Below are 7629 nucleotides of genomic sequence, written 5' to 3'. Positions count from 1 at the left end.
TCTATGGTCTAGTAGTCTCCAGCCTTGCCTTGGTAGTCTATGGTCTGGTAGTCTCCATCCTTACTTTGGTAGTCTATGGTCTGGTCGTCTCCAGCCTTGCCTTGGTAGTCTACGGTCTGGTAGTCTCCAGCCTTGCCTTGGTAGTCTATGGTCTGGTAGTCTCCAGCTTTGGTAGTCTATGGTCTGGTAGTCTCCAGCCTTGCCTTGGTAGTCTATGGTCTGGTAGTCTCCAACCTTGCCTTGGTAGTCTATGGTCTGGTAGTCTCCAGCCTTGCCTTGATAGTCTATGGTCTAGTAGTCTCCAGCCTTGCCTTGGTATTCTATGGTCTGGTAGTCTCCAGCCTTGCCTTGGTGGTCTATGGTCTGGTAGTCTCCAGCCTTGCCTTGGTAGTCTATGGTCTGGTAGTCTCCAGCCTTGCCTTGGTAGTCTATGGTCTAGTAGTCTCCAGCCTTGCCTTGGTAGTCTCGGTCTGGTCGTCTCCAGCCTTGCCTTGGTAGTCTATGGTCTGGTAGTCAGCCTTGCCTTGGTAGTCTATGGTCTGGTAGTCTCCAGCCTTGCCTTGGTAGTCTATGGTCTGGTAGTCTCCAGCCTTGCCTTGGTAGTCTATGGTCTGGTCGTCTCCAGCCTTGCCTTGGTAGTCTATGGTCTGGTAGTCTCCAGCCTTGCCTTGGTAGTCTATGGTCTGGTAGTCTCCAGCCTTGCCTTGGTAGTCTATGGTCTGGTAGTCTCCAGCCTTGCTTTGGTAGTCTATGGTCTGGTAGTCTCCAGCCTTGCCTTGGTAGTCTATGGTCTGGTAGTCTCCAGACTTGCTTTGGGGAACTAAGAGTTGTGCTGGTCTGACACTATTGAATAAGAGGAATGGATGAACAGAGACAGAGAGGAACAGAGGAAGGCTTTTATCTGTGTGTCACTAAATCTCTTCCTACGTCAGAGGGGGGTCACTGGTGTAATGGCAGGCTACTGAATGGGAGCATTCTTCCCCTTTGCCCAGTCGTCACACACACACACACACACACACACACACACACACACACACACACACACACACACACACACACACACACACACACACACACACACACACACACACACACACACACACACACACACACACACACACACACACACATGCACACATGCTTGCAAGCATACACATGCACTCTCACATACACACACACACACACGCACGTACACACACAGTCACACGCACACACACCCTCTCCCAGTTACACCGGGAGATTCCCTGGGGTAGTCCCCTCGTGGAGTAACACATACTCTATAGCCCCACCCATACTCTCCCAAGTGGCGCAGCGGTCTAAGGCACTGTGTCTCACTGCTAGAGCCGTCACTACAGACCCTGGTTTGATTCCAGGCTGTATCACAACCGGCCGTGATTGGGAGTCCCATAGGGCGGTTCGCAGTTGTCCAGGTTTGGCCGGGGTAGGCCGTCATTGTAAATAAGAATTTGTTCTTAACTGACTTGCCTAGTTAAATACCTTAAAAAAAATAAAAGGCTGTCTATATCCACTATAAGCAGTGATTCCTCTAGACAGAGTTCACTGTTTGGTAGTTATTCAGTAGTGTGGAAGAGCAGGACAGGAGACCAGAAACACTGGGTCTTCTGAAGTATGTTTGGGCCTACTGACCTTTCATATTACTACGGTAACTACATGGTTCAACTCTGACATCATCATCCAGGTGATCTGACTCTAGTCTGTAGTTTTCCTTTGCTATGCATGTGTGGGTGGATATGAGTGTGACAGTTTGTGTGTGTATGAGATTTTACTGCCTCTGTAACTCTGTAATTAGCGTTTATACGGTGCGCAGCACCTTTACTGTATTCTGACTCACCTGCGGTGGTGGTGGTGTTGAACGGAGGCCTATCTGGCACCGTGCAGGCGTGGGTGGCATCAACATTCTACAGCAATGCTGCTACTGCTGTGGCTACTGCTGTGGCTACTGCTGCTGATGTTACTTGTGTACCACAACGTAGCTGGGGCGGGTTGGGTGGCGTTACCTGTGTGTCAGGTGGGTGATTGGCAGGTGATCCGTGTGTTGAGGAGGGTTAGGGAGGGGGTTCACAGGTCCTGATCTGGGCCTCGTTTCCCAGAGCCTTCGTAGCGTTAAGATCATCGTTAGAACCTTCTTACTATGTATAGTAACCCAGGTGTTTCCCAGAGCCTTCGTAGCGTTAAGATCATCGTTAGAACCTTCTTACTATGTATAGTAACCCAGGTGTTTCCCAGAGCCTTCGTAGTGTTAAGATCATCGTTAGAACCTTCTTACTATGTATATTTAGTAACCCAGGTGTTTCCCAGAGCCTTTGTTAGTAACGTGTAGAGCAGCCAAAGTGCATCGTTAGATCTCTGCTAAACATAGAATCAAGATGTTTAGGCTATCTGTTTGACTGTGACTGCAGATAACTTCAAAACGAAGTTGACTACAAATACAAAGTTGCCGAAGTATTTTTAATTGTGAAGGATGAAATGAGTGAACGATAAAATGATGCTTCAAATGAAAACCGAGATGACTGCATTAAAATATACATGGGTCTACAGTAAATAGGCTATTTCCATCGTATTGAAATCTATTTCATGTTCAATCAATTTAATTCTAATTTGCGACTAGGCTGTCTGTAAGTAACTTAATGTGTTTCATGATGTGTGACAACTTTTTTTGAAATTTATTTTATTTTTTATTTAACCTTTATTTAACCAGGTAAGCTAGTTGAGAACAAGATCTCATTTACAACTGCGACCTGGCCAAGATAAAGCAAAGCAGCGCGACACAAACAACAACACAGAGTTACACATGGAATAAACAAGCGTACAGTCAATAACACAATAGAAAAAAGTTTATATACAGTGTGTGCAAATGGCGTGAGGAGGTAGGCAATAAATAGGCCATAGTAGCGAAATAATTACAATTTAGCAGATTAACACTGAAGTGATAAATGAGCAGATTATGATGTGCAAGTAGAGATACTGGTATGCAAAAGAGCAGAAAAGTAAATTAAAACAATATGGGGATGAGGTAGGTAGATTGGGTGGGCTATTTACAGATGGTCTATGTACAGCTGCAGCGATTGGTTAGCTGCTCAGATAGCTGATGTTTAAAGTTAGTGAGGGAAAAAAAATCTCCAGCTTCAGGGATTTTTGCAATTCATTCCAGTCACAGCATTGCAACTTGTGTGCAATGCTGTGCCCAATCTGTTATTTAGTACTTTATTATTGGGTAAGCATAATAAGCCGCCTCAATAACCTATTTCCAGCCATAGGTGGTAATATCTCTCTAGGAGCTGATCCGTCGTCAGTATTGTGCAATAATTCTGTTAAGGTAAGAGAGCAGAGCTGCTTTTCTGTCGATCCTATCAGTATGGTCTAACGACATGCTTAGCGGACGTTCTCTATTCGTGGTTGTTTGGGAAATCATTGTCATGCTTTAGTTACATTTCACCTGGGTAATGAGGCCCACTGGGCACAGACGTCAGTTCAACGTGTAGTTTTGATTTCCATTTGGTTGAGTTGTCAACTAACATGAATTCAATGTGAAATCAACAAAAAATGTAACCAAGTTATTGGATTTAGGTTAAAAAAGTTGGGTGAAAATAAGATGAAAGTCCATGACGTTGATTACTTTTTTTCCAAATCCAATCAGTTTTCCTTGTTGATTCAACGTCGTCACATTGAATGTTTTGGTTGAAATGACATGGAAAAAACGTTGATTCAACTCGTTTTTTCCCAGTGGCCTGTTCTATATTTTTTTGTGGTCCATTTAAAGGATTGCCGTAAATTGTGAGCTAGTCTTTTTCCTATTGCCATTATTTTTTCCCCCCCACGTTAATTTCATAAACTAAGATTTTCTGTATTCTGAAAATATATTTAGCAAAGGGGCCATTTGAATTTTCAATATTGGTCAGGTATATCAGGAGAGCATCTGCAAATAAGTTTAGTTTATATTCATGTTTACCTGTTACATTTGAGTCATGTCTAATTATTTTTGCAAGCCATTCAATTGACAGTGCAAACAGCAGGGGAGAGAGAGGACATCCCTGTCTTTTGCCCCTTTTTAAAGCAATTTCATCAGGTAATGTATTATTCGTTAATATTTTGCTTTAGGATATTTATACAATATTTTTGATGAAATGTATTATTTCAGCTGGAATGTTGAAAGCTTCCAAAGTTTTGAATATAAAAGGCCATTCAAGACTATCAAAAGCCTTTTCGGCATCAACAGCCATTATTGATAAATCTATATGTTGTTTTTTTGCATATTGTATTAAACTGAAACATGTTCTTGTATTTGTAAGTGTCTATCTTTAATAAACCCTGTTTGATTGATATGTATCATGTCTGGTAAGACTTTTGCCATTCTATTGCTTATAAGCTTTGTTATTATTTTATTGTCACAATTTATTCAACTTACGGGTCTATAATCAGCAGGGGACTCTCCAGATTTTCCTGGTTTTAATATAACTGAAATAACTGTTTGATACATGGAACTAGGAAGTAATGATTGAAGTGATGTGTGTAACTAGGGGGGCTACTTTGTCCCAAAATGTTGAATAGAATTCTATCTATTCCTGGTGCTTTTCTCCTTGTGAATGTTTTAACAGGATCTAATATTTCTTCTTGGGTGATCTCTGTTTTTAGTGATTATTTTTTTGTCTGCTGATAATTGTTTCAGAGTTGTTGAGTCTAAGAAGGCTACAGGATCCATCCCACTGTTTAATTCTGATTTATATTCCTTTTCATAGAAACATTTCAAATTCGCATTAATCACATTGTTGTTTCTAATGACCGCTTTTGTATCTTTTAAAATTATAACTGGTTTAGCATGTATTCGGTTTGTGAGGGCTACGAGATATTTACCAGGTTTATTTGCCATTAAGTAGTATGCTTTATTTGAGTTTAACCTGTAGTTGTTGGCTCTCTTCAGAAGTAAAACCCAGTGGGCGGTTCTGTTCTCGCTGTATTCCCATAATGAGCTGACAGGCACCAGCATGTCAACCCTGCCCACAGCCTCTTCCTGCCCTGCAGCATGTTCAGTGCTTTCTAGGGAACTGTTGTGTAATCAAGCACCCTGGTGAGATTCAGGATAACAGTGTAGTAGAACATGCAGTGTATGGTAAACAGGTCAGTGAGGCTATAACTCACACACCTGTGATTTGCATATACTGACACAGTGCAGGAACAGTGTAATCGGTTACTGAGGTTTCAGTATGATATGTCCTAGGTGGAATGCCACTGTTATGGTTAATAAAGGCCCTAAGTTTGACTAAACCTTGTGACTTGGCAATGGAACATCACGTGAGATGAACAGAACAGTAACAGTGCAGTAGAACATGCATGTTAGACAGTTATGGCCTACTAGTACAATAGAAGATGTGTATGTTAGACAGGTCACTGGGGCTTTTGTGTGAGTTATACATGTTACTAGTGCAATACAACACAGGTGTTTGCACTGTGTCTATGCAACGACAGATTTGTACCTTGTCAGCTCGGCGATTCAATCCAGCAATCTTTTGGTTACTGGCCCAACGCTCTAACCACTAGGCTACCTGCCACCCCAAACTTGATGGTAATGGGGAGTTGTTTATAAAGATTTTGTTTTAAGCCTTCCCCAACCATAGCCCTAACCTTAACCACTCGGAATGAATGTTTAAACGCTTAACCTTTGAGCTGTTTCTCTTTTAACTCTGTAACCACGCGGAAATAAGATGTAAAAAATAGACGTTCATCTGTAATAAGTCAAATTTACAAGGGAAACTTGTTGGTCTATGTGTGGTACAGTAAGATTTTGTGTGGGTGTGTGTATATATTTTTGATGTAGCCGATAGTGTGTGAGTCACTCTGTGATAGACAATCATCTGAAGGTCAGTTTCTAGGAGTGTCAATGTCAGAAATGGGGACTTGTGGGTGTGTGATGACATGGCTGCTGCGATATCCGTTGTGATATAATGATACTTCTATTTGTTATCATTAGATGATTCAACATATCAAATGACATGTGTATCACAGTAGGGTTAAAGGTCACTACCTTCAGGCCTAGACAAGGGCCCTGTCCGAATACTCTGAAACACATCCTATCATCCCTTCCTTCCATTATCCCTAACCTGAAAAGTAAGAGTTCAACTCACTGGCATAGCGCAGTTTCTCTGGACCCCCACAAAGTCGGCATTAGGCCCTCAGTATAGACTACGGATCACTGTCCATGGTTCTGAAATTGCGACATCTACCGGTATGCGGCTGCCTATCCATACAATCTGATTATGTGGTGCTAATGCTTGCAGTCGCCTATAGCTTTGCTTTATTTTTATTTGGTCGTCATTTTCTCATGTTAAGCCTAATGTTTATGTTTCACGAAGCGATAGGCCGACAGTGTCGCAATACTGTGATTTAGAATGCTGGATGCAATAATGTAGGTCCTATTTACTAGTTTACAATACAGGCTGCAATAATGTAGGCCTATTTACTAGTTCAGAATGCTGGTTGCAATAATGTAGGCCTATTTACTAGTTTAGAAAACTACAATAATGTACACCTATTTACTAGTTTAGAATGCTGGCTGCAATAATGTAGGCCTATTTACTAGTTTAGAATGCTGGTGTTACGTCCGTTGTTGGAATGAGACCAAGGTGCAGCGTGGTAGGCGTACATTTTCTTTTATTAACAATGACACCGGGAAAAACAACAAAATACGAAAACGAATGTAAAACTACATGCAGTGCAGACAGCAACTACACACAAACAATATCCAACAATCACAGGTGGGAAAAAGGGCTGCCTAAGTATGATCCCCAATCAGAAACAACGATAAACAGCTGCCTCTGATTGGGAACCATACTAGGCCAACAAAGAAATAGAAACATAGATATGCCCACCCAAGTCACACCCTGACCTAACAAAATAGAGAATAAAAAAGGCTCTCTAAGGTCAGAGCGTGACAGCTGGCTGCAATAATGTAGGCCTATTTACTAGTTTAGAATACTGCAATAATGTAGGCCTATTTACTAGTTTAGAATACTGCAATAATGTAGACCTATTTACTAGTTCAGAATGCTGGCTGCAATAATGTAGGCGTATTTACTAGTTTAGAATACTGGCTGCAATAATGTAGACCTATTTACTAGTTTAGAATGCTGGCTGCAATAATGTAGACCTATTTACTAGTTTAGAATGCTGGCTGCAATAATGTAGACCTATTTACTAGTTCAGAATGCTGGCTGCAATAATGTAGGCCTATTTACTAGTTTAGAATGCTGGCTGCAATAATGTAGGCCTATTTACTAGTTTAAAATGCTGGCTGCAATAATGTAGACCTATTTACTAGTTCAGAATGCTGGCTGCAATAATGTAGGCCTATTTACTAGTTTAGAATGCTGGCTGCAATAATGTAGGCCTATTTACTAGTTTAGAATGCTGGCTGCAATAATGTAGGCCTATTTACTAGTTTAAAATGCTGGCTGCAATAATGTAGACCTATTTACGAGTTCAGAATGCTGGCTGCAATAATGTAGGCCTATTTACTAGTTTAAAATGCTGGCTGCAATAATGTAGACCTATTTACTAGTTTAAAATGCTGGCTGCAATAATGTAGACCTATTTACGAGTTCAGAATGCTGGCTG

Source organism: Salmo salar, chromosome 02, assembly GCF_965601325.2.
Source record: "Salmo salar chromosome 02, fSalSal1, whole genome shotgun sequence".
NCBI lineage: Eukaryota > Metazoa > Chordata > Actinopteri > Salmoniformes > Salmonidae > Salmo > Salmo salar.
This window is presented reverse-complemented; position numbering follows the sequence as displayed.